Raw genomic sequence first — 27,913 nt, 5'->3', positions numbered from 1 at the left:
TACAATGTTCATTGGTGTATGCTTCCATGTACCAGATTCGCAATACCGTAGTTGAGTCCTATGTACTAGTCCTGTTGTTTATGTGTCAATTATTGTTAGTTATACAAAAGTAGTGAGGTAGTTGGGAATATAAGCTTTGGCCAACTACTATATAAATTCCAGATCTGTCAATCACAATGCTCAGTGTTTTTCGTTAACCTCAAATCTTGTACTGCTTATTATTCTGTACAGCCATTCAAATAAAGTATTTTTGTTCTTGTTTGTTTTAACACTCAAACGCTCAAAATATCTTCAATTTCTGCAAAATTAGTAAATAATTTGTAAATAAATAGATAAATAAGTAGAGTAATATGTAAATGGAGAAACAGTAGCGTCATAAATAACGCACAGTGTGCAAAAGTCATGAAGTCGGTAATTTGGTGAAATAATGTGGTTGGGTTTTATATCGCTTGATTTGTTATGAATTTCATGAGTTCTCAAGTTGCTGGCGTGTGAATAATTTCGGGTTAACTATTTACTTTACTTCCAAAGAATCGAAGTCAGGAGCCAGTAAAGTTAGGGGGAAATCTTTAATTTTCAAAATGCCGAAAACAGGAACTCGTGTAGTTTGGAAGTCCTTCGCTTAACATGCATAGTGGCGAACTTGTGAAGTAAGATAGTCAGGTCCCACGTTTCAAACTTCCTGAGCTGCAAAACCCCGGTGCAAAACCCAAGTCTTGGCACTAAAATCTATTCCGTATGCATAACAAGAGCTATATAGCTTATACGCCATAATACCACGGGTTTCCAAAACTATGCACTATGCAGTAGTCATGGCAGAGAGTGTTTACACCTCGAGGGAGCAAAGGCATAATACGCTTCGTAAATTGGTGGAAACAAACATGAAGTCAAATATTTGAAACATTTTAACTAATCTATTTTAAACGTATGTTAACTTGAATGTCAATCATTGGAGTGCATTGATCTACTCAGCAATACCAAAAATGACTTTTTTGATAGAGAGTCGCAAGTAGAAAGAATTACTGCGGGAAATATAATTCGATCCCGGAGCGCAAATAAATCAGTATTGGATCACGTTTGATGCATGTTAATTGATTTGCGTAACTTAGCATTTTAATGATATTACAACTTAAAGTTGTTTATTATAGGCCTATTGCAATGTATTTTATGTATTTATTAAGCGATTTTGATGTTGAATGCTAAATAAAATAAAATTAAATAATCAAACCTGTTTCTTGTATTTTTCAGTGAGGAATTATTACTCGTAAGGAATACTACGTCTGGATCGATAACACCTTACTGGTGAGTAAAAATGCTCGTCTTGTTTATAGAATTATCTTGTTCATTTAGAAATGTCATAAATCTCATGCTTTAAATCAAAATTGTATACATTTAGTTTGGGTTAACCCATTTTATTACACAGCGGTGCACTGTGTCAACGCTGTGTTTTGGATTTTCATACGTAAATTCTTCTTTTTGTCAATCACCAGTGGCGTAGATTTCTTTTTCACATGGGGGGGGGGGTTGGGGTTGGAAAATTTTCTTGAAGTATAGTGAATTCCGACACCTTTTGGTGACATAATAAGTCTATGGTACAAATGCTCGCGAAGCGCGCGAAAAATTTTGCCATTTTGAAGCTAAACTGTTGAAATATGGTGAAAATATTGCACTTTTGGGGCTAAAATGGCCAAATATGAGGTTAATTTGGTCAGAAACCAACATACAGGCGTCAACATTGGGGGGATGATAGTATGGACCATCCACCCAATATCCCCTCCCCCGGATCTACGCCTATGTCAATCACTATACTCTACCTAACTCTGATATACTTTAATCGATTTTGACCATACTTTGTCACAGCAATTACTGACCATGACCATGAAGTGTTTAAGGAGGTACTACACCCCTCGATAAACTTGTGTCTATTTTTGCATTTTTCTCAAAAACTAATAACACACTGGTAACAAAAGTTATGTATATTATAGGGGCAAGGAATCCAATTACTACACTGGAATTTCAGTGACCCAAGACAAGCGGTTTTGTTATTTATGATAAGAAATAAGGTACCGCTGTGATGTACCTCATTTCCTATCATATATACTGAAGTGCTTGATTCCTTGCCCCAATAATATACATAACTTTTGTTACCAGTGTGTTATTATTTTTGAGAAAAATGCAAAAATAGTCACAATTTACCACAGGGTGTAGTACCCCTTAAGAATGAGAATAAAAGTATTGATTTTAACCGTTGTCGTGCATCTATCGTCTCATATAACACGCGACATCATTATTTTTGGCGTAAAACAACCTCTGGTGAGAACCGTACAATCAAAACAGCATAGCACATGCTAACATTAGATCATTCCCTTTAAGACGGTTATTTCAATTAAACATGTGCGACTATTATAGTCTACTTGGCTTCCTCGAGACATGACGTCAGTACTTGGTCGCAGTTACTTCACGCGTGTACAGATGCAGACCGTTTGATCGCGCATGTAATCACGCCAGTCTTTTGAGTAATACGTCACTGTTTACGTCACTTTGTAGACTGATTTTTGCTGACGATATCGCACTAGGGATCAAGATTAATCTTCGCTAAGACTTTTCAAGAAACCCATTTATACTCTACGATATCCTGCATTTAAATGCACATTTACCAATTTGCTATGTTTTATCCTCGTTTGCTACTCAATACATCGCACTTGGTCAATCAATTCAGATCGTATTAACAGTGCAAGGCAGTCGTATCTCCAATGGTTGCTTTGCGCTTTTCTAATGACTCGAAGGCTTGCATCTCTTTATCTTTTACTCTTCTGTGCCTTAATTTCGTCAAGGCCTGAGATGCATTTGTCAATCGCAATCGATTGCTTATTGAATTCTGTCACCAATACTACACTAGTAAAACTTCAGGGCGTAATAAGGTAAAGTCCCTATGGACTTAACATAAACATGCAAGTTTTTCTGCCGTAATTGACTGATTCTCTAAGCCGGTAATTCAGCATAAAAATGTTATATTCGTTAATGAAAAATCGGATATGAAAAATTATTTGAAATGAAGACAGGCTGATATTTCTGCGTATGTGCATTCATATGAATGTTAACAAAGATACATTCTATGCCCATATTCAGACGGGAAAATTGGTTCTTTTAAGTTTCTGTCATAGGACTCCCCGGCACAGCGTGTACGCGGTAAATAAAGCATGCGTTTGACAGGCGTACGCACACACCGCACGCACTCTGCGGGTAGAAGCTCGTTTTGAGATGACTGTGTGATCGGCGAATATGGCGTAACAATTCTCAAAATGGTAAATATTTCTTTAGGCAAAGAGAAGAAGCACACCTTATATATAGTTGATGGGAACTAACACAAAGCAGCCATAGCACACACAAATTCCGTGGACTAATTTTTTTTTTGAAGAGCCGAGCTGTTAACCATATCTTCCTAACTAAAAGTGCAATATAGACTGAAAAGCCCTTTTCTGACTAATACATAAAAATGTGTTGTTTTATTGCTTTTGACACTGTAAGTCTTCGTGAAAAGATTTGTGTTTATGTGTTTTCAAAGCTAGGAATAGAGGCGCATTGGTACCATTCATTTCAGAACATTGTTACCATTTATGAAGCACAATTAAGGTGCACTTGTACAATGCAATCATGTAAAATGAAAACGAACCAAAATTAAAATTGTATGGATATAATTTTGAGATCTGATTAGAAAATTATTATAGCCAAAAACAAAAGCAGACAAAATCAGCATATTGAAAGTACGATTTGAAACCTTGCATTACATTTTTATACTGTTTTATTGTTATACAAGTGCTTACTCGTTCGATTAGAAAAGCCACTGTAAAATAATTTAGGTGTTTTCCCTCCTGGAAAAAAAATGCTAATGTGGGGTTAAAATCTATACAACATACATCTTACATCAAACCAATGCTAATAGCATCCGTATGCTCGATGCACAGGACACATCAATGTCTTTAAGCATATGTTTTTTTTTTGCAAACAAAGCGATCTAACCTTGACATAAACGCATCATTTTATGCGTCCTTAAAAAGAAAAAAAACATACCTTTTCTACCCATATCAAATTTTAGAGCTTAAAATCTTCCTATATTAATCACAAACTTTGTAAGCAATCAAGTCTTGAAGTTACCTTCAGCAAAACAGAAAACAAAGGGTTCACAAGGGTCTGTATGCAACTTGTGAAATTATGCTGTTTAATGCTGGCTTAGTTATGGCTTAACAATAAAAAGTTACACTAACTGTGAACGTGATGCTGCTGGTTACAACTAACATACCAAATCATAAAAAAACTATACAAAAATATTGAGAGCGTTCTCCTCAGCAAATGTTAAGCTTTAAAATGCCCTAGTATATAACATTTTTGAAGCATATTAGGATCAACTTCTAGATGTCTTTCCTCATGAATATTGCACTGCAAAAATTTTAAAACTTCTTATGTCAACTTTGATCAGATGACTTCAAACTAAGAAAGTCTACGATCACAAAATTACATAAGAAACTGAAATCAAACCGAAACTGCTTTGTACAAGTTTAAGCGAGTTAAATGAATTAATATTTCTCTTGCTCCGTATATTTACTTTTTTGAAGAAACAAAAACCCTCAATATAATATCAAAAAATACAAACAATATCAATATCATCTGTTACAATGCAGCAATCGCAGAGCATTGGCATGCTATTGACATTGTAACGCTGTGAGTTAATTTTGGTTAATGAAATAAATTGATTGAAAATAACACATGTTATACCACATAACGTTTAAACTATGATTAGACAAATTTTGTAATGTTTGCGCCGTTACACATTCTACGCAAAGCATTACGCTTGGTTACGAGTTCAATAATTCCGTAATACACGCTGTCACTCAGGCTTTGCCTGCACGTGTGCGCAAACATTAAGGTAACACTTCGCAAAAAGCGATATTTTCTCTGTAAATCACACTATTTTATGGTAAGTCGACGAAAAAAGAAAACCCTGTTCTACGGGCCCGACCGACCCAGATTTTGAACAAATTGGGGAAAAAATTCCTGGACAAATGAATGCCGACCCAAATTTAGGAAATTTAGGAACAATTTTTTTTATATATATTTTCTCAAATTGCAAATTATTAACAGATTTTGGTGATTTTTGGGTCATTTCCAAAAAAAAAAAAAAGAAGAAAAAAAAAAAAGCCGACCGACCGACCCTACTTGAAAGGTCCGTCCGCCCGTAGAACAAGGTTTCTTTTTTTCGTCGCCTAATAGAATAGAAATATTCTACAGGCAGTAACATGCTCACCATACCTCATCAAGACACCGATTATCTATGTTAATGGGGTATGTCGCACCCTTTATCTACTACTTAAAGGATAATGCATTACCCTTTATTTCTTAAATACGTTTTCTAATACACACGTGATAAAAAAAAATTAAGAATGGAAGACGATAATAGGAGAGACAGAAAATTGAAAGGCAATAATTAAATGGATCAGAAGGAATTAATAGCTGGAGTGTAAGAGAAAAATTAACTCACAAAACAATTTGAAATTGAACAAAGAATTCATAAAACGATTTTATTTCACGCATAACCCAATCACTTAATACGTGCTTACAGGTAAAGTACAATGAACACCTTACAGCATTAGCCAGAAATACCTAATCAGGAATTACTGCAGTTGAAGAAGTTTCGATTTTATTAGGTAGAAACTGAAGGAAACCCCAGAGGAAAAATTGTAGATCAGCAAGCTTATATAAATAATAACTGTAGATCAAGTCACGTAGGTATGCACTTTTGCGGCATACGAACAAAAATAATTCACTCGATGCCCATATCTGATTCCCATAACATCAATATGGACTATTATTACACAAGAGTGTAAAAAGATAGGAACACTCAATACACATGAGTGCTATTGGTTAAGCCCATCCTTCGAACGGTTTCCTACTTAAGTTTTCTTACATGATGGATGATAGTGTGCTTCGGGACATTTGCGCACATTAAATACTTCTATATGGTAGATGATGTCATTATTGGAAGCAATATAATACCCTCATAGAGGTAAGAGTAGTGTGTTGTAGAAGTACTTTTACGTAACATTTTCCCTTTGAATGTGACCAGCACTAATGAACATATTGTTTACTTACCAATTTAATGGGCAGTTTGTCGTATTGTTTGTTTATGTTTAGAGTTGTGGTTTTTAATAAAAGCCCCTGCATTAACTTTTTTCAGAATAATTCTATAATATCCGGAACGCCTACAGATGTAATAAAAATATCATGTTTTTGTACTGAAGAATCTGAAATTCCTTGTATACATGTTATTCCTTTGCAAATTTCAATAGAAACATTGATCATTTTAATTGCGAAGTGATTTTTCTAGATTAGCAACGGAACAAACTCATGCTACAAAAATTAAGATTGACATGCTTTTGAAAGTGCCATTCACAACGAAATTAACGTCTAGGTCACGTGACAACATGTGTTCGATTTCATATTTCATATTACAAGGTACTGTAAAAATAACCTTTATCCACTCACTTTTGACTGATAAACATAGATAATTCAATATTATTTCTACATAACAGCCGAAATAAAATTCTAGAATGCGCCTGTTTTTTGGTACAAGTTCAGCTTGTAAGTCCGGATGTGTCGTCAATAAAGTTATCTTAAAACCATGATCTACCTACTTTGAATTGTACTAGATGGCTGCGGTCACTCACATTGTAATCAGATAATTTGTTCCATAGTCTCTGGCCTTTTAAGGGATCACTGAACTTGTTTCATCTCATGAGTGCTCTGATCTGATTAAGAGCTAATTTGGTAATACACGATGTCAAACAAGTGTTAAACTTGAACTGTTGAGCTCTGTTTTCTGAAAATATTGAAGTAAATTGTATTTTGAAGAAAGAAAACATTGAAGATTTAAGAAATTACCGAAATTTAATTCTTGAATCGTCCGTTTTTTGGTGCAAGTTCAGTATTTGAGTCCGGATGAGTCTTCAATAAAGTTGTTATCTTAAAACCATGATCTACCTACTCTGAGTTGTACTTGGCGGTGGCGGTCACTCACATTGTAATCAGAGGACTTATGTCTTTTTGTATTATCTTGTAGTAGTTTAGCAGAGATTTGTGTAGGTTCATTACAAGGTATAAATCGGTTGTTGGTGTTATAATGTTTCTTGATTCATAATTATATACTAAGATGAAAATAAAATGTAAAGGGTTGTCTCTGCCGACAAGATCCTACATTACTTGTGAGGTGTTGGATCAATTTAGCACATTTTTCATTTTGGAAAAAGCACAAACTATACGTTATTTTTTTTAAACAAAGCCCGATTTTACTGACTATCGGCGGTTTATTCAAACAAATCTTTCATATTATCTATGAATGTATTTGGCGTTAACAGTAGCATAATGCATTGTATGGTGCCACTATTGTGGAGCCACGTGACTTTTTCTTAGTAATCCAGTAAAGTTACACATTTTTAAGAAAGTCTTTATCTTGCAAATACGAAAACATCAAATGGCCAATTACGATTAGAAACTGTGAGTGGTATGCAACGACACTTATTCTAGTCAGTCGTCTTTGCATAGTTCCGCGCTGATCAATAACAAAGAATTTGTAACAATTCGGTAAAGAATAATGGCACTAATCATGGTCATTGAACTGAGTAATGTTTGGTTTTTAAAATTTGTGTAACATAATATTTCCTTCATATGGGATTCAGTTGAATTATGCATTCTCGTTTTCTCGTTGAATCAACAAATGAACACATTCAAATCGCACGTTTTGAGTAACCATTTCGTACAGAGCCCTACGTGCGAACACATCCTACTGAATTTTTGGTTGGAATAAAATAAAGTTTTAACATGCTGTTCGGTGGAGCACAAAATAGCCAGCACCACATTTTCATTAGAATGTGGTTCTATCTACTGCAAATGCAATTTGTGTAAACAATCCACAAATATTATCAAAATAAGTTACCTTTTTTGTCTTATAAATAAAAGAGCGAGTAGAATTATTTCGTAACAATATACCATGTGCTGTTGCTGTATCAGTCATCGGATTATGCTTTTTAGTCAAGCAACAAGTGAAAGCGCAAAAAAGGCGCTTTGTGATTGCACCCTTTGAAAACTCCAGTTTAAACATGTACACAATATTTATCACCATTCTGAACTATCAAGCTTAATTTTGTGTCTTCCGTGTACACGTCATGTTTTTGTAATAAAGTTCCGGTTCTGGAATTTAATTCCACAACAGTCCAATAAACTTAAGGGTTGTACTTTATTATGAGCCCCGGGGTAAAAATTTCCAAACGGCGTGCAAAAAAGTGCATCTTCTTGGCCTGCCAAAAAAACCTTTCCCCCACCCTTTTGCACATGCCAAATTTGTTTCGTTTCCATTTTCAAAGCTAAAATAGTCTATATATATCATATGCGAGTGTAGCAAGCAAAAACTTTTGGATATTTTCAAAGTTTCTGTAACGTTTCATACGCCTTTTAGAGCATCAAAAATGCCCCATAAACGTGTACCAAAAATCGATTGCCTCTTTTCGACCTTTTACCCCAGTTTTTGGTTTGCCCTTCCCCAATTGTAAACTCCATCCAGTGCTAATAAATATCGCACAGCCCCTTAACGCGGTGCTCTCACAACAAGTTTCTTATTTTCATTATTACAGATTTTGGTCTCTACATTACTACTCGGTATTTTTTTATTTTTTAAATAAGGTAATGTTTTCATTTGCGAAATCTCTCAGATACCCTTCAAGATGTCATTGCCTTGTAATGGAATTTTAAGTGAAGAAAAGGACACCTGTTGTCATGTGACCTAAAGGTTCACTTAGATGACTAACCACCAATGGGGCCATTAGAATCAACTCAATCTATCTTTACATGCGCCTGCATGAAATACTATAAAGGTTTAAGTGCAGCGACGAATCATAATCTTAAAAGGCCGAAAGATATACTCGAAAGATATTGGCACAATCTCGCTGTTACTTATTACGTTAAATGTCATCTACCTTTATGACTCATGTTGCCATCTTAGAGATAACATAGATCAAACTATGTTATCGTTGATTTTATGCTTAACTTCCTGAATGTTACGCTCTTTAAGTCTACAAGCAGCTTATAGCCTTCACATTATTGTAGCAGGTAGCATGCGTATAGGGCAAGCATATTGTTATGTGATTGTATAAATGTTTCGTTAAAGGCATCTTGTAGCCATAGCCATAAAACCAAATTCCATTAATAATCAATTGCCGAACCATTTAGATATAGACGCAGATCGAGATGATACAACATTTTTTGATTGGCAAAATTATTATGCTTAGCCTATATTACTTGCCATCTTATGTCATGTGTTGCGTCAACGCTACTACTTTAACCCTAGAACTACCAAGTACCAACCCCCTAAGATTTTTTGAAATTAAGCAAGTATAGTTGCTTCAAGAAATCATTTTACTTCAAACGCAACCTCAGAGAAACGCATTCACTTACTAGGCATTTCTATCAACTGTTATAGGGCTGTACCATAAATTTCCTTCGGTTTTACCATTATCCCAGCAAACACGATACGTTTTCTACATCATTCGCAAAAGGTTATAAAAGGTTGCCAGAAAACGTTTAAATGTCGGGTTATATAAAGGGTATAAAACGTTTTCATAACATTAAAAATCATTTTTTGATAATCTACTGCTCAGCAAACAAAAAATGTTTTACAGAAAACGTTAAAATGTCAGGTTATATAAAGGGTATAAAAACGTGTTAATAACATTCCAAAAACATTTTTGAAAACTTGATACAAAACATTCTAAACAGAATGTTATTTTGGAGTTGAACAAATATTTTGCGAAACATGTTTGCCCAAAATATTTGCAATAACGTTTTAAAAACGTTTTCATGACCTTTATGTAACCCGACATTTAAATGTTAATTAAACATTTTAAGAACATTTCTGTTTTTGCTGGGTGCAAATATGTTAACATAATGTTATTTAAGTGTTGACAAAATCTTTGGCAAAAACTGTTTGCAAAAATAGTTTACAATAACATTTTTGAAAACATTTTTAAGATATTGTTGTAGTGTGTTTTCATACAAAACGTTTTTAAAACGATTTCATGACCTTTATATAACCCGACATTTTAATGTTATTAAAACGTTTATATGTAAACCAAAAGCCAAAATATAACTTATTAAAAACGTTTTTAAAACGTTTTGGTGTTTGCTGGGATATTACCTAATCAGAAATTACGGCAGTTGATGACATTGTGATTTTATTGTGCAGGCAGAAACCAGATTAAACCCCAGAGGAAAATTGTAGATCAGAAAAAGTAATATTAATGATAATATTGTCGATCAAGTCACATAGGTATGCACTTCCGTCTTTTGCTGCAAAAATAATTCACTCGATGCCCATATCTGATTCCCATAACATCAATATGGACTATTATTACACAAGAGTGTAAAAAGATAGGAACACTCAATACACGTGAGTGCTATTGGTTAAGCCCATCCTTCGAACGGCTTCCTACTGTAAACAGTAACATGTTGAATGCAAGTGTGCTTCACGACGCATGTGCACATTAACACCTTCTTAACCTTAGCTGGTGTTATTATTGAAAGCAATTCAAGACCATGACTGAGACAAGAGTAGGATAGTAAAACCACTTCATGTCTCCCTCTTGAATATAAAAAAACTAAAATAACAGATCATTAAATTGACGAATTTGTATGCATTTGTAAAGCTTTTTTTTTTTTTTTTTTTTTTTTGTTGTTGCTTTTTATTTACATATTTGCATCCTTTTCCAAAATATGCTTATATTTCTCAAAAATCCCTGATGGGTTACTGACAAATTTTGAATATTCTTACCTCATACTCATGTACAGCTTTATCTGCTTTTACGTAATCACTTACTTCCAAGTTTGAATAGAAATATTTAGAATTAATAACTATCCATTCATTTCAGGGTAAACACCCTATAATCCATCGATCAGGATAAATATGTTTTGAATAATTAGAATAATATTTACGTTGATATTTTGTGAACAAGAAAGTACTGTAAATATAATGGACAATAGCTTTGTCAAAAACCGATAAGATGTTTTTAGATGAAATGAATGTGTATGTAACCTTGTATGGCTGTTGCCCTTTGAACTTTTGAAGGTGCAAATAATCAAGTAGATGGTTTTTGAAACCATTACAATATTAACATAATGCATTCTGGTGTATTTAACAAAGCTGAGCTAACGCTGTTGCTGTCCGTTTGATGTTAAAGTTTAATTAGCGAATAGGAAGACGATGGGATGAGTATAAAACAAGACAGAACTATGCTTCCAGCTGTTCTATGCTTTACTGAACAAATTGTATTTGATTTGTGAAAAGGAAGTGAAGAAGATTAGTTACTGGAAAAGCAGGACTTCATTGATAAGACGAAATAATGCCTCAGGCGCTCGTCAAAACAATCTACGCTCTCGTAAACTCACTCAAGCGCGGGACAGTCACGCATTATATAAAGCAAACTAGATGCGAACTGCTCCGAATAGCATCTTATCTTTCCTTGTCTTCTTGTTATTTCTAGCAGGTGATAGATGGCCATAAATCAGACATGAGGGTTTATGAATATTATACCAAAGCTATAAGACAATATAATTTTTCTCAGGTATCAACGTACTCCTCTCTCTTTCTCTACTGTTAGATGAATGTTGGGTATTACATACATCGGAGGTCTGAAAAGCTGTTTTGGTCACATGTAACAGGTATTGCAATAGTCACTATTCCGATGCAACAGAATACATTGTACTATATTGAAGCATGAAAGAACTTATCATATTGTTTGCACAAAAGACATCCATTACATCGTAGCTCTAAAAGAGTGGCTTTTAAAAAGCTATAACAATGAAGAATTTTCTTTTCACTATCCGAAATGATAGATTCCCATATCTTGATTACAAAAACCTTGCTACAGCCTTTCATTACTTCCACAGCGCATCGTCGTAGTATTTCAATCAACACACTAACGTATTGTAATGCATCCCTGATAAAAACGTGTGATATGCGAAGTGAAAAGCTTAGAAACAAACTTAAATTACGTTCCTTTATTATATCATCTGTGTGTAAGTTTATTAAATGCATCGATTCCAACAGTTATACCCTAGGAGGTTAGATATAGAAAGGAGGGGAAATAGATTACGTAATGCTTTGTTCCTTTGATGCCGATTTGATTTTCCGCCAAGCTATTCATCAAAAAGTACCTTGTTCGGGACTTCGCGCGAATTTATTTGTACCATAAGGTTCACTGTACCGGGTAGCCTACTTAACCCCCCCATGTCAAAAAGAACTCTACGCCACTGCTTAATTGTAGGCATAAGAAACAATAAGTGCAGAGAAACGAAAAGAAAGGAATGAATAAAGAAAATAATAATTATTATTATAGAATCTAAGCATATAACAGCCCTAGTTTGATGTCAAATGACCTTTGACCTCGGATGACCTTGATTATATTTTTACACTCATATGCAGGATTCCACCCACCAAGTGTAAGTCTGATCGGACGAAGATTGAAATTTGAACACTCCGTGTTGACCTTTGACCTTGGTTGGCCTTCATTTTATTTCGCACATTACATTTCACTTGTATCAAGGATTCCACCCACCAAGTTTGAGCTCGATCGTACAAAGTTTGAAATCCACGACCTTTGACCTTGACATCCGATGACTTTATAAACCACTCGGTCAACATGCTTTTCCCGATACCTATCTATATCCGGACAGACAGACACATACACCGACACCCCGACGACACACACGCAGAAAGACTTCGCTCATTGTTTGAGTAATATAACTATTTGGTTGAAATCGGAAATGCCGAAACTATTGCAAATTGAAAATTAATTTTCTTTTTAAATCTTAGTATCTTTTTTCTAAAACGTAATGTTAATATTTCTAAAAAAACTTGCAATATTGAATAGAATTCTTGACAAGTAATAACTATCCACTCATTGTATGCACCATACATTATATTATGCAAACAAATATCAAGACTCGTAATCTATCCTTCAGGGAAATTATGTTTTGAATGATTAGAATATTTCCGATGGTGTTTTTTGCTGAAATTAGTGCTAACAGTTTTAGTACAATGACATTAATGTATGGATTTCTGATGGTGTTTTTTACTGACATTGTTGCTAACTACAATGACATTAAGGGCTGGGGTATGAGCGACCTTGAAATACCGGTATCTGGAGAGGGGAAGCAATGAGTTACCCCAAATCACAGCGGCAGGTAGTGACTGGGCCGCCGAGTGCTAATATATATATGTATTTTGGAAGGTTCGTGTTTGTTTTAAATTTTGGGGCGTTTTTCCAAAATTTGATATTTTTGGTGATATTTCAAAAACCGACATGCCAAAGACAACTCTTTGGGCACATAGTTTGTTATTGTTATTGCAGTTCTTTTCCACATACCTACGTTAACATTCGATTGGGTGATTTACTAATATTATATATTTTATGACTGCAATTTGGCGTTTTCAATGCGTTTTACACGTATCATGAAATTAACGCAAATATCTAGTCACGCTGCTTTTAGAATTTTTACCTGATCGTCGGCTTTTGCAGGCAACAGAATGCAGATCGGCTCACGATAGATGTCGTATTCCTCTATGTGGTTCACTTATTGGTAAAATGAGTTTGTATTCCTTGTAACAACATACACATTGCCGTCTGATAACCGGGTCTGGTACTGATTTTGGGACAGCCATAGACTTCAGCGCCGTATCAAATCTCATAAAAACCACACGACTGACGACTATGTGTTTATGTTTCCCGCACGAAAGCTTGTGTCTACATCTATTACTATACTTCTTTGGAAACGTTGACCTTTGACCATTCTTTGTATAACGCCCTGATATGACCTTGATATGTTCGCTTGATTGGGTACGTTATAGCATCCATTTCATTGAGGTATTAGGACTTGGTCAGTAGATACAGGGATACAATAGTTTAACATGGTGTGTGGGCATGGTGAAAGACTCATTATTGATTAGGCGCGGACATATTAAAGGCACAGGTCCTTTGCGTGTATAGCAGAAAATTATAATAGAATGTGTGAATAGAATGTTTGGAATTTTGCAACTAAAATACTAACTGCATTCTGCATTATGTATTTATTTATTTATTTATTTAGGCCTATGCCTATTTTTTTATTTACTGACTTATTTATTTATTTTATTTATTTGGTATATTAGTTAGTAGGCCTAGTTTAATAGTAATATTCCATGATAGGCCTACGTCGGTTTATTAGTGATTGTTGATAACTTGACAACTTGATTAATTGATCGATTGATAGTCATTTCACATTATATTCCTAGTTTATAGGCCAATTTGAATAGCATCGTACATATAAACAGACCTATCAGTATTGATTTATTCTATTCAGCAATATCAAGGATTACTATCAAACTTCTCATAGCTAATTGTCAGTTGGCTCAGTGGTAACGCAGTAGGTTTTACAACACGGAGGTCCCGGGTTCGATTCCCACCTCTGCCTATTTTTTTCAAGGCTGAGAAAAAAATGAAATTTCTGGACTGCAAACTTATTTGGCGCGCGATCTGAGCTGGTCCTTTTCTGGTGGCTGTGTCTGTTACAGGCACACTCCCTCTGCATCCAAACCAGGTTCACGCTCATTAGACCTCCCTTAATGTATGGAAAATTGCTCAGTCAATTGAAATGTCTTTCAAAACCCGATAAGCTGCTTTAAAATCAATTTTCACAGTAGCATCAAGGAACGCAGAAATCGAAACGTACATAATCATATACATGTGTTGCACATTTACGGAAAACACAGAGCAAGTTTGTGCTAGGTACAAACTGAGGCCAATTGCGTCTTATCTTTCCTTGTTTTTCTTGCCATTTCTAGCGGGTGGTAAATGACAACAAATCACACTCTAGAGTTAAGAATATACATGTCATAGTTGTGTGGGTGGATGAAGTAAGCACTGCTTTTGTATTGCATGCCCTTGTACTATCGGATTTCTTTATAAAGCGGCCTGAAGTTAGTATGAGAACGCTGTTTTGATCACGTTCAACAAGTTTTCAATAATTCAATGTACCGATGCCGTAGTTTGACACACTCTATTAAAACGTAGCTCTAAAAGGAAGGTTTTAAAATTAAAAGCTATAGCAATGAACGCATTGTCTTCTTTTTGTATCCAAACTATCACAAACTATTACTATCATGATTAGAAAAACTTTCGTGGGTATAAAGCTACAGATTGTCATTACTTACACAGTGTATCATTTCAATCAACACAATATCGTATACAATACATTCCAGATAAAAACGGTATGGTACGTTAAGAGAAACACTTATATAGAAACAAAATTTCGAAACTTGGTTCCTCTATTTATCAACTTGGTGTATGTGACGTGTCAGGTAATTGATCCATTGATATTCAATTCCCGGCCGTTAAACCCCAGGATAAAACAAACGCAGGCGCACTGAGATGAAGCCTAATTTGATTTCAGCAGGTGTTCTGTGACAATGCACTGCAATAATCTTAATGTGTATTGTATTGCCTTTACAATCGCTTTGGACTTAAACATAGGGCGTCCAATTTCCTTGCTGCTTATCACAGAGAGACACGTATGCTACAAGAACCTAAAAACCCAATTAACACCGAAATGACGGCATTCTGTATGAAAAAAGCCTTTCCAAAATGCCATTACTTCTTCAGTTATGCTTTTTCAAGGCCAGATCTGAAATGAATGCGTCCTGTTTTTTGTTATATACGATGGCAAGCAATGTTGCAACGGCGGCCATATTGAACTTTCAAAGGATAACGTTGCGTGCAGTTTTTCGTTTCTGAAGCACACGATTCTGATAATCGCGTAATTACACTTATATATTAACGCAAAATGCGTCGTTTCCGAGATACAAGCTAAAAATTTGAAATTTCTTTTAACAGATTTTTAGATAAAATGTATTTTCAACCTTCATGCAAAGTTTTAAATCAATCGAATATGTAGTTATTTGTAAAAAAAACTGTGCGTTTAAAATGAAGCAAAACGACAGGCGACAAAAATTGTCTAAATGTATACATTGAGATGGAATTATGCAAATGATATTGATAATAACCTTATTTCTGTTTACAACAATTTTAAGCATTGCATATTATTATTGTGAAAATTTAGCAAATTTACTTCGCACTTTGAACAACAATAAAATACAAAAGAAATACAAGGTCAATAGGCCTCAATGCTACCTGACCTATTTTGTTATGTTACCTAGGTAACGAAACATCCTAGATGGTGCAATACTATCCTTATTTGAATTGTTTGGTCAAAATGAACAATTTGACACCTCTTTTGTCAACATCGGAGCACTTCGATGTATTTGACCCCCATAGAGCCAAAAACGTGACCGTTGGCATATTCACAGTCAACAGTAGTCCTAGATAAGTCAAACTATACATTTTCTGAATCCTTGTGAGTTGTGACTGGTGGAAAACAATGAAATGGTTTTTTAACACAATTTGAGCAAGTTTGAAATTTGACCCTGTGGAAAGTTCGATGAAAGTTCCCGCCAAAAGCTACTCCTGTTCAATTACTATCAGGCGTTTTTATGTAGCCCATGATGCCCATTATGGTAAAAGTGTAGCTTCCCCCCCTCCAACTGGTACCAAACACCCCATCTGAGAAGGCATACACTAAAAAATCAAATACCACGTGTAAGTCTACAATACAACGCAAATATGTGACCAAAAATATTGAAATAGAAATGATTGTAGAATATTAAACATTTGTCATCTCTTCTACTCTATATAGTGATTTTACGGTTTTTTTTTAAATACTGGCTGTATAAAAACTTCAAAGAAACCCCCATACATATCAATGAATCATTGTTTTATACTGCAAGATGATTGCATTGGGGGGATTGAGTTATCGCATACATAAAATTAAAGAAAACAACACAATTTAAATCAATCGAAACATTGATATCGAGAATGTTTTGTATAATACATGTATAGGATGTTGAAAAGTGCAACTATTTCTGAAAGCATCATTTTTGGAAAATGATAGCTATCTCTAAACTTATCACTATGTGAAACGAAACATTTGGAATAATTACTATACACCATTATGTGTTGCGACCGGCGATATTATCATGTTAAATTACATAATTATAATACCTTGATCACTCTGTATTCTAGCAAAGTGACCACAAATATAAATTTTATTTTATTTTACCTTTTAACAGTAATAAAATAATTATTGCGGTGTTATTAGGTTGATTCCTTTTAAAGCAATTTATCCCATGAAATAAACTGGCTCAAAACGAAACTTATAATTTTTCACAGGGTCATATCTTAAAATCATGTCCATAAAAATGAACAAAAATTGCACACAGGATCACAATACTCTACTCTAAACACTGGTCAGTAACCAAACAGTTGTCCAACTGACACAACAGCAAATGTCACTGACATGGAACAGCTTCCTGGACCACATTCACAGCCCAATAATTGGCACCCAACACAAATATCTGTGAATAAATGGAATAGTGTGGAACAAGACCTGTTTCTTGAAGAAAGTGTGTGAAAAGCAGAAGCAGCCCCATTCCACACTATTCCACTTACTCTTTGAACTCTTTGTAAATAATAACCTGTATAATGATCTTGTATGCATTCTCACATATTTCTTTTGCTGGGTTCCAATTATTACGCCTGTGAATGAGGTCCCGGAAGCTGATCCGTGTCAGTGCATTTTACTGTTGTGTCAGTTTCAGTAGAATATTGAAGTAATCCTGTGTGTAATTTTTGTTCATTTTTATGGACAGGATTTTAAGATATGACCTTGCATGCCTTGTGAAAAAGTTTCTTTTTGAGGCCAGTTTAGATTGAAAATGCCTGTATCAAATTATTTTAATTTCATAAGTACCCAAGGCAGATTGCCTGCTGCCATCAGTTTGCCATGTACGAATACTGTACGTAATGTCTGTGTTTAAAGGAATATTATTAGATGTTGTCAATCAGTTGACATCGCCGACGGAAAATTGCTGACAGCTTGGAATGCCAATATACCATATGATGTATAAACTCTAATATCCTGTTTAAATATTATTTTAGTCAGGTTGGTGTATACCTAAATACGATGTCAGCTTTAATACATCCCAGATTAATTTTATGTAGACCATGACATGTGTTTTCAACCTATTTTGAAACACAGTGGGTTTTTATATATCTACAGTTTTTACACACTTTTAGCACCGTTCCAGCTGCACGAGGCACTAGGTATACACGTCATAAATGCATTTATAATAATAGGCTTAGGATAAGCCATATTCTGCTGTATAGTGTCGATTTCATGCAACTTTCACTTTTAATTGTCACTGAAATCGATTATAAAAACTGGCCGCGCAAAATGTTCCTTCTCAGGGTGTATTTTGGACCGGCGACCAAGCACTTTCAAAAAATTCTTCTTCAGATGACGAAGATTGCAAAGCTGATATCGACGCGAATGAGATTTCTACATTTTGCCTTACTTATAGCAGTATGTGTTTGAATTCTATTGTTATTGATTTCAGTACAATTCATTCTAATATCAAAGTGATAAGATGCTTATCAGAAGCCGACATTATTTGAAAGGACTGGACGTATGTAATCGAGTTTTCAAGCACAAGACTATATTGTCGGCTTGCTTTGTTTTCTTTTTGCTCACAATCACACAGCCGCCTTCCGCCTATTGATTAAGGTCGACAACGACGGATTAACTTAATTTGTTCAAATGACTTAAACCTAAACGCGCTTGCTTTTTGGACAACTTTAGACTCGGACATTTCAAGGTCACGACGTGATTTCTTATCATGTTGTGGCTACTCGGCTGTAAGACGGCGGCGTGTTGGGTATTCAGAGGGTTGTTTTAGAAGTAAATATATTACCATCTGTGATCTATCGTCATTTAATACATTACTGTCCTAAATTTATAGCGAATGCATATTTGGATCTACATTTCGTTCAGTTGCTGGTCATTCATGCTGGTTGCTACTTATGTATATCCGTCAAGTTTTTTTAGCACGCGTTTACGCCAAAACGACCTAAGCTAATCGTAGATACATCCTTTGCGCTCATTTTGGTGATAAAATGTTCACCCCAGCACCAATACGCGGGAGTAGGACCAGCCATCAAAGATGACCATAGGGGGGTGGGGGTGGTGAGGCTCATTTGGCTCTTGTGAAATTATTTTCAATTTAATAGAAAATAGTTACTTCCTTTTATATTTCATAAAGGAGACAATTTGGTGAAAATAGCATTTTGTAGAATTTTTAGCCGAAAACTAATTTTGCCTATACTTTTGAACAAAGCCAGAATTTCCAAAATTTGCATGGGTACCCTGACATTATGACGTAATAGCGACATTATGTGGGGAATGTTTGTACTTATTTTGGTATCATTTTGGATAGAGGAGACCCATAGCTATACAATAGTATCAAATATAACGGTATATGACGTTTTAATTGAAAATTAAGGGGGTCGCAACAAGCCTCCTCTTCGTAGTTCGTTTTACAAAATATGGCTTAGTAGTTCTAGGGTTAAGAACAAAAACTGTTTCACATGCCTATACAATTGCAGTGTGGCAAGTCTTTTATTAGCCGTGCAAGCCGACATTTTTTATTTGATTTCGGATGTCCGCTGTTGAGATGTCTATATTTAATACCAAATCCTCTCAACGTATTACGACAGCCTAGTGGTATACTCAGCAAAACAAGAAGTAGCAACCTACACCACCTTACCCCATAGAAATTCGCCTAGCACAATTTCCCTACAATGACATTTACAAAAAAGGAAATCAGTTTGGCAGCGGATCGACTTGAACTAATGCCGCACCTATGCACCTCCGACATCGAGTAGAATTAAACATATTATGCCAAGCAAAACACAGAAAAAAACAAGAAAAGACAGATAATTTTGGGGATTTTTACTGCTTAAAAACATTAATGTGTATAGCGCTAGCTTTATTGTTAATACCTTTGTGTTTTTGCGTCCCAATTGTACATACAGAAATACGAACTTACCAGTGTAAAATGCGAGTATCGATTTCAGTGGTTTCAGCTTGCGACCAGCAAGTCAGATAACAGGTATAATTTTCCTTGGAAAAAGATTATGGATATTTCCGATTTACACAAAAATTCCACATAGAAAAAAGTGTATTTTCAGAAATTAAATGATTAGATTACCATAAAAGTGACGGCTGCTATGGAATATTTGAATTAAAACAAAACGCTAATGGCGCATAGGGGGTTATGGAAATACAGGTAATGTTCATATATTTATTTTATACATCGGATGCTTCAAGTTTTACACAAAAAGTATTTCATTGGAAACCCTCCCACTCGGCTATTTCTAAAAGGAAATCAGACTTCCTTAGCCTTTGCATTAAATTGGCGTTATTTTATTATATTCTAAAAACACTTCAAGAAAACTTTTGGAGTGTTGCGATAGTAGCAACCGGCGACTTGTGGGAAAATAAGTCCTGAGATGTTCGTAAAAACGGAAATAATGGCTTGATAAATTGGGTTAACAGAGTGTTATGGTTTAAAGCGTTATTGCTTTTTAATTGTATATACCATTTAACGCACTCTTTGTTGGTAAAATAAAGCTTCTCTACTCGGATTTCTTTGTTGGATCTATGTCTACAAATATATCAAAGGAAAACTGGATAGTACAAAGCGTTTCTTGTTACTCTGTTCTATTTCTATATAATTATGAACCGGGAGGTAAATACTTACATGAATGAAAAACAAAATGCTTGCAGACGTTCATAGTAATAAGCGTTTTTGTCTTATTCTTGAAAACCTACAATTCCAACCTGCTGATTGTTTACTAAGAGAAATAACATATAATCTAGCAAGTAATTAGTATACAAGCGCTTTCAGTCATTTGAAACTCAATATTGTTCTGTGATATATGAAATGAAATGTGGGCGTTAGCTAGCTCTTTTGATACGGCGAAGCTTGAATTACTATTGATTAGATTATGAAAAATAATTGAGACAAAATGATTTGGACTAGGAATACGTAATGAGAAAACCAAAACCTTCAGCTCAGCCTCAAGCTACGATAGTCGATGTTTTGAAGTCTCTTTTTTACGGAGTTTACTTCAGCACAGCCTGTGATTATTCTGTTTAATGCGTGTGTGTTTTATAATATTCAAAAGTGGCATGTTTGAAATTAATAAAATTTGTTTTTCTTTGATACCGTGGTTCGGGAAGGATTAAATTACTCGCACTTATCGTGCTCCAGTTACTTTGTAATGCACTGTAATCAGAATGTAACTGCGAGTATAGGATGTGGCACCTGATACTTCGATACATGTATTGTTTCAAGGTTAAAATATTGCGTTTTAATGTATAAAGTCTAGAGAAACAGATTGAAGTCATGAATAACTGGTTTTTACAGTATAAAATTATTGAATCTACTGGCCACATCCATTCTTATATTTCACTGTCGCTGTTAAGACTTACTTAATATAAATATTTGTTTATTATATATCTTGGTTTCAATGATACAAGGAATATCACAGAGTTTGAGAGTGTTGACATGTTTTCTCGTGTGCCCATTTGTTCCTGTGGATCCCCTGTTCAAAATATTACAAACAATATCGAAGGGAAATCTGATACCAAAGTATGCCGAAAATCAATTGTACCAACAGCACAGGAATTAATCAAATATTTTTGTAATAACTAATGAAGATAATGCATTAAGGAATTCGTTCCAACTTATGTTTCTTTGTCAAACTTCAAGGTCGAACTTAATTATAATCCCTGAGCCATCGGTCTGTGTTTCTACAAATTTGACGCCAGAAAATTGATGAGTGTATCGAATTCTGCAGTAAAAAGGAGAAGCAATGCGTGACTTGTATTTCTATTTCTTGTGTTTATTCAATAAGTATGTCATTTTCTGAAAGGATCTGAAAATTCTTATAAAAGTATACTTTTGAAGTTATGTTATCGATAGCGAATAAACCAGGATTTGTTATCGCGTTTATGATCGGCAAACAGGAAAGTATATATTTTGGCATTTTAACATTTGAAAAAGCAAGATGAAAACAAGAAGCTCCATTAGCAACGTAGAAATAAATATCCCACTTGACATCACTACACATGAAAACTTGAGCCACACATCTTGAGACCAAGAACAAAAAATGAAAATATACATTTAATAGTTGCCACTGGCTTAACAGAATTGATCGCAATATGAATTCCCTCCTGAGGTTAGTATGCCATATCATCATTCAGTCATTATAGCTAGAGACAATATATGACACAGGTAGGTCAATGAGTTAGATAAAATGACCCTGTATGGTGTTAAGTTTCTAGGAAGTGAGTTTTTCCTTGGGCAAGTTTGGTCAAATGTTTTCACTTAAAGGTGTGTGGTATTTTTTATCATATTGTGTTTTTCATCTAACATTGAGGCCTGCTATTATAGGCACAACATCCTGTTTGGTCCTATAGCGCTATCGGTGCCCGAAGAGGTACCAAATGACACTTTTTTTAAATCGTGCCATGAACATTTGTACATTTGTACAGTGCATTCGTATTATATTTGAATGAAAAACAATAACACTATGCAACTGTGGATTATGATGCTTGATTCAATTTATTACATCTCCAGGGAGTGATGTTAATATTCATCAGTACCTAACTGGGCACCGATAGTTCTATAGGACCAAATTCGACGTGGTGCCTGTGTTTCCATCTGTTTTCTGTTTTACACTAGATTGAAGGTACAATATAAAATGCATTTTTATGTAATATATTGTATAAAGCTTTCTCACACACCTGAGAATGGGAATAGATCAAAACACATAATGTACTATCAGGAATTCTTTTACGAAGAATTCCGTACCTACTCTTACCTGTTAAATGTTATCAAACCAGAAAACATGTATAGGCATCTAACCGTGAGTAAACTCCCACTGAAATTGAATTTTAAGTTAGAATCAAATCAAGTGTCGTTAAAATGTGCTGATTGTTGTCATCGAACGTCATTGAAGTCGCAATCACAGATTAAGTGTGATAATTAAATATTCATCCACTTGAACAATGTTGACGTGATGACAGGAAGTCTTCTTGACGTGCTGTTTCGATGACTTGAATAAAGCGCCATGTGAGTACTTCATACCAACATTTAAATACACAAAATGAACCTTATTAAGTGATCAAAAAGATTAGTACTCATTAATGAATGATTTGAGCTACTTCCACGAAAAATAATATTCAGTGCTAAGCTTTGAGTAAGCTTTTATGAACTAAGCGTTTTCACAAACACTTAATATTTAATAGAAGTGAAAGTAAGAAAGAAAGGTATTGTGATAAAGACACAGAGCTGAAAAGGGTTGGTTTAATATAAGCTCGAAGAAAGAAAGAAAGAAAGAAAAGTCTGAATAAGATTACTTTATTACTCTACTTAGAGTTCTGATTACTTTATTACTCTACTCTAAACAAATGTCAATAACAAGAAGTCTATGCGAATGAGTACAAGATCCTTGCACAGATGATAATTCCCAGAGAGTAAGTGGAATGGTGTGGATTAAGACCTGTTTCTTGAAGAAAGTACGTGAAAAGCAGAAAGCAGCACCGTTTTATCATCTGTGCAAGGATTGTGTATGCATTCTCACAGATTCATTGTGCTGGGTGCCAAATATTGGGCTATAAAAGTGGTCCAGGAAGCTGTTCCGTGTCAGTGCATTTTGCTGCAGTGTCAGTTGGACAAATGCTGGGTTACTGCATGTGTTTTGAGTAGCGTATTGAAGTCATCCCGTGTGTGTAATTTTGGTTCATTTTGGTGGATAGGATATGACCGTCTGATTCGCAAGTAGTGAAAAATTATAAGTTTCTTTTTGAACTTTAAAACACGTACTCTAGCAACTATCACACACAATTCAACTGTAAATGAACTCCTGTTGAAGTTACTTTGATAGTATAGATATTTTCTTTGAAATACCACACGCACGAAAGAAAAAATTGAGTAACGGACAAGGTTTCATAGCATTTCATGACGTACGAAATATATTATTGCCAATGCTCAGACAGTTCGGAACTTAGGAAATAATTATCTTTTGTTTTTAAATTCTTATAACTATCGCTTATCTGGCTTATAAAATAGCTTTAAATGTGTTAAACGCCCAAAATGTCATTATCTGACGTCCTTTGACTAACCCTACTTGGTGCACCTATAATATAGTGACACTAGGCAGGATTATGTCATCGATAGAGAATAAACCAGGATTTGTTTTGGGGTTTATGATCAACATACCGGAAGGTATATAGTCTAGCGATTCAGACAACCGATTTTATCATTTGGAAAAGCAGGCGATCAAAGCAAAGCATATTGCCCCAAAGCACGCTCCATTAGCGGCAACTTTACCACACATGAAAGTTTATAAGTTAAGTCTGCTAGCTTTACAATAATAATGAGCCCTGTTTGAAGCTAAATGTGTGTGTGTGTGGGGGGGGGGTGTTTTGGCAAATCAAAAGGTGGACAAAGCAATGTTTGGCAGGTCAAAATGAGGTGGCAAGAGATTGTTTGGCAGGACGAATGGGTGCAGGCAAGAAGAAGGGTCAGGAAGATCATTAGTCATTCAAGTTTTGGATATTGGGTCCGCACAAATTTGGCGTGTGAAAACAGGGGAGGGCAAAGATTTGCTGGCAAGCGGAAGAAAGGGCAGTACGCCCTATCCCCCGGCTCAAAGTGATTGCATAACCCAAAGTTAACATTTAAAGAGAACATATTCACCAAAACAGTCCTCTCAATTATAATGCCACAGAAGGATAGATTAAAAGAAAATAATCCATCGTTTGACTCATATGGATGGAGTTAAAATATCATATACATGAACATGTAATACAAAAGTAATAAATACATTATTATACAGACAGTAAATATTTAAGAACGCATTATGTATTAATGCATGTGTTTTAGGACCCCATTTAAAAGGAAGTCGTGGAGCTGTGATTGCAAAGGAGCTATCGCTATATTTTCGTTGTGATTTTAGTTCATTTAAAAAGAGAAAAGATCTCGCGAGGGTGAACAATAGTATAATAATTCACTTATGTAGTGTATAACAAGCCTAAACCTACTTGGAAGCAAGTGCAATTTTTTTAATGTTTGTGAAGTGTGTCATGATTTCTTGGAAATAACTTGTCAAAATGCGTGCTGCTATATCAAAGCGCACTTAAGCACGCAACTGAAACATTCCAAAGACAAAAAAAGCAAGGATTAACAACAAATCGCATCTTGATGTTCAAAATACATTCTTTTCGCTCATTAGCACACCGTTTTGTCTTTTGTTTTAATTTATACCTGCCATTCCGGCTAAATGATCTGATTGTCACATATTCAAGGCTCCGGTGTGTCAACTGTGCAGTCATGTGTTCATGAAGTACATCGTTGCCGGGACCGTTGCTGGAGCAAAGTTCGAGCATCACTGTAAATGCTATAGGCATATGCATTATGTGAGTGTATTGATTCTTTTAAGAGTCAAATGTTAAAACATCATCGATAGGATGAAATAACAGGGATCTTGACTGCTTAGTGCCAGAAGTTATAAGTGCAAATAGTTGCAGTGTGAACATTTGACAGTTTACACACAGTATATTGTACTTTATATTTAACACATGGCAGCTACACATGTCAGCTATTTCACTTACCTAGTGACATGAATTTCAGAGTTAAGCTTCACACCTGAGAATGGGAAGGAATCAACTATCACAGCATCGTGTGCAGTAAACATAACCATTTGACAATACATTCCCACACTCCCTTCTGTTACATTCTATCAAGCCAGAAGACATTTTATAGGCATTTAACCGTGAGTGAACTCCCATCGAAATCAAATTTTAAGTTGGAATCAAATCAAGCGTCGTTTATATGTGCAGTTTGTTGTCATTGAAGTCACAATCATCTAACGAAAAACTACATCATGAAAGAAAATTAACGTAATAATTACATATTCATGTAACTGAAGTGATGCGAACTTGAGCTTCATTGACATGCTGTTTAAACTTGATCAGAAAAGCTTGTAGATGCGTAACTCCAGCTTCCTTGCTAGCTTCTTTTTCACTTCTGTACATTTTACTCCTGGGGTTCTGTGCTCTTTAGTCATGTAAGTCAATGAAACGTGATTAGCTACTCATTCATTATAAGTAATGACTTGAGATGCTTGAACGAATGTATGTCAGTACAATGTTCATTGGTGTATGCTTTCATGTACCAGATTCGCAATACCGTAGTTGCGTCCTATACACTAGTCCTGTTGTTTATGTGCCAATTATTGTTAGTTATACAAAAGTAGGGAGGTAGTTGGGAATATAAGCTTTGGCCAACTAATACATCAATTCCAGATCTGTCAATCACAATGCTCAGTGTTTTTCCTTAACCTCAAATCTTGTACTGCTTATGATTCTGTACAGCCATTCAAATAGAGTATTTTTGTTCTTGTTTGTCTTAACACTCAAACACTCAAAATATCTTTAATTTCTGCAAAATTAGTAAATAATTTTTAAATAAATAGATAAATAAGTAGAGTAATATGTAAATGGAGAAACAGTATCATCATAAATAACGCACAGTGTGCAAAAGTCATGAAGTCGGTAATTTGGTGAAATGAGGTGATTGGGTTTTATATCGCTTGATTTGTTATGAATTTTATGAGTTCTCAAGTTGGTGACGTGTGGATAATTTTTTTTATTTACTTTACTTCCAATGAGTCGAAGTCATGAGCCAGTAAAGTTAGGAGGAAATCTTTAATTTTCAAAATGCCGAAAACAGGAACTCGTATAGTTTGGAAGTCCTTCGCTTAACATGCATAGTGGCGGACTTGTGAAGTAAGATAGTCAGGTCCCACGTTTCAATCTTCCTGAGCTGCAAAACCCCGGTGCAAAACCCAAGTCTTGGCACTAAAATCTATTCCGTATGCATAACAAGAGCTATAGGCCTATAATTTATACGCCATAATACCACGGGTTTCCAAAACTATGCACTACAGGGTGTCCCATAAAAAAATAGACATCAGAATCCAAATAGCTAAACATCAGCGTGTAGCCCATCTTATTCTGCATCTTATATGTCAATTTTACTGGAATCGGTTAAGGGAACTGGAATGAGCGTTTTGAGCGTTTCGACGGTATTTTTTGTGGGACATTAGAGCACATCAGACATATCGAATTGCATTCTGAATGCGAAGAATGTCTTTCTGATATCAAATAATTTTCATTTTATGAAATTTACGATATAATACAAATTTTATGACAAATTAATAAAATTTGATATTTTCACATTTTTTTTCTCACACACATTAATGTTTTCAGAATATTTCCAAGAAATTGTAATGCAAAGTTAAAATATTTTAAAACTTCAACATTAATGTTGCGTGGTATCAAAAATCACACGTAAAGCTGTAAGCACTTGATCATTGTCATTCTTGGCTCAAATGTTCTTTGTAAAGTATATTTGCACAACCGAAAGAATTAAAGTTGGATAGCTTCCAATTGCAGAAATCAAAATTTTCTCGGACAAACTGTTATTTATCTTCAGTGAAAGAATGAATGACATAACACCGTCGGGTTTTAATAAATAATGTAGACTAAATTTAATGAGGTACACAAACTTTAGGAAGCGGTGAGCGAGTATGGAAAAGCGCCTGTTGATCAAACTTGGAATGAACTGTATTGATGCACGCATTATGCAATCGTTGATTTCTCCGGAACCAGTCAACCGAATCAAATAAAATTTGCGTATGTGATGCACAACAAAATGGAATATGCGCTACATTTTGTATTTCTAGATTCTGATGTCTTTTTTTCTCGACTTACGTTCAATTTTATTCACTCGATAATTTTTTCTGGGACACCC

At 35.0% G+C, this 27,913-nt stretch overlaps 1 protein-coding gene across 3 annotated transcripts in view; it reads left to right on the top strand.

Moving 5' to 3' along the window:
- Positions 1 to 27,913, top strand: part of LOC140138889 (uncharacterized) — a 241,675-nt gene that overhangs the window by 31,503 nt on the left and 182,259 nt on the right. The window contains exon 2 of one of the 3 annotated variants that reach the window (XM_072160672.1): positions 1,249 to 1,302. The gene's annotated coding sequence lies outside the window, so the exon portion shown is untranslated. Of the gene's footprint in view, positions 1 to 1,242; positions 1,303 to 27,913 lie in introns of those variants that run through there. The other 2 variants (XM_072160671.1, XM_072160674.1) reach the window with 2 other exon arrangements.

This window comes from Amphiura filiformis, chromosome 18 (assembly GCF_039555335.1).
Source record: "Amphiura filiformis chromosome 18, Afil_fr2py, whole genome shotgun sequence".
Classification (NCBI taxonomy): domain Eukaryota; kingdom Metazoa; phylum Echinodermata; class Ophiuroidea; order Amphilepidida; family Amphiuridae; genus Amphiura; species Amphiura filiformis.
This window is presented reverse-complemented; position numbering and strand designations above follow the sequence as displayed.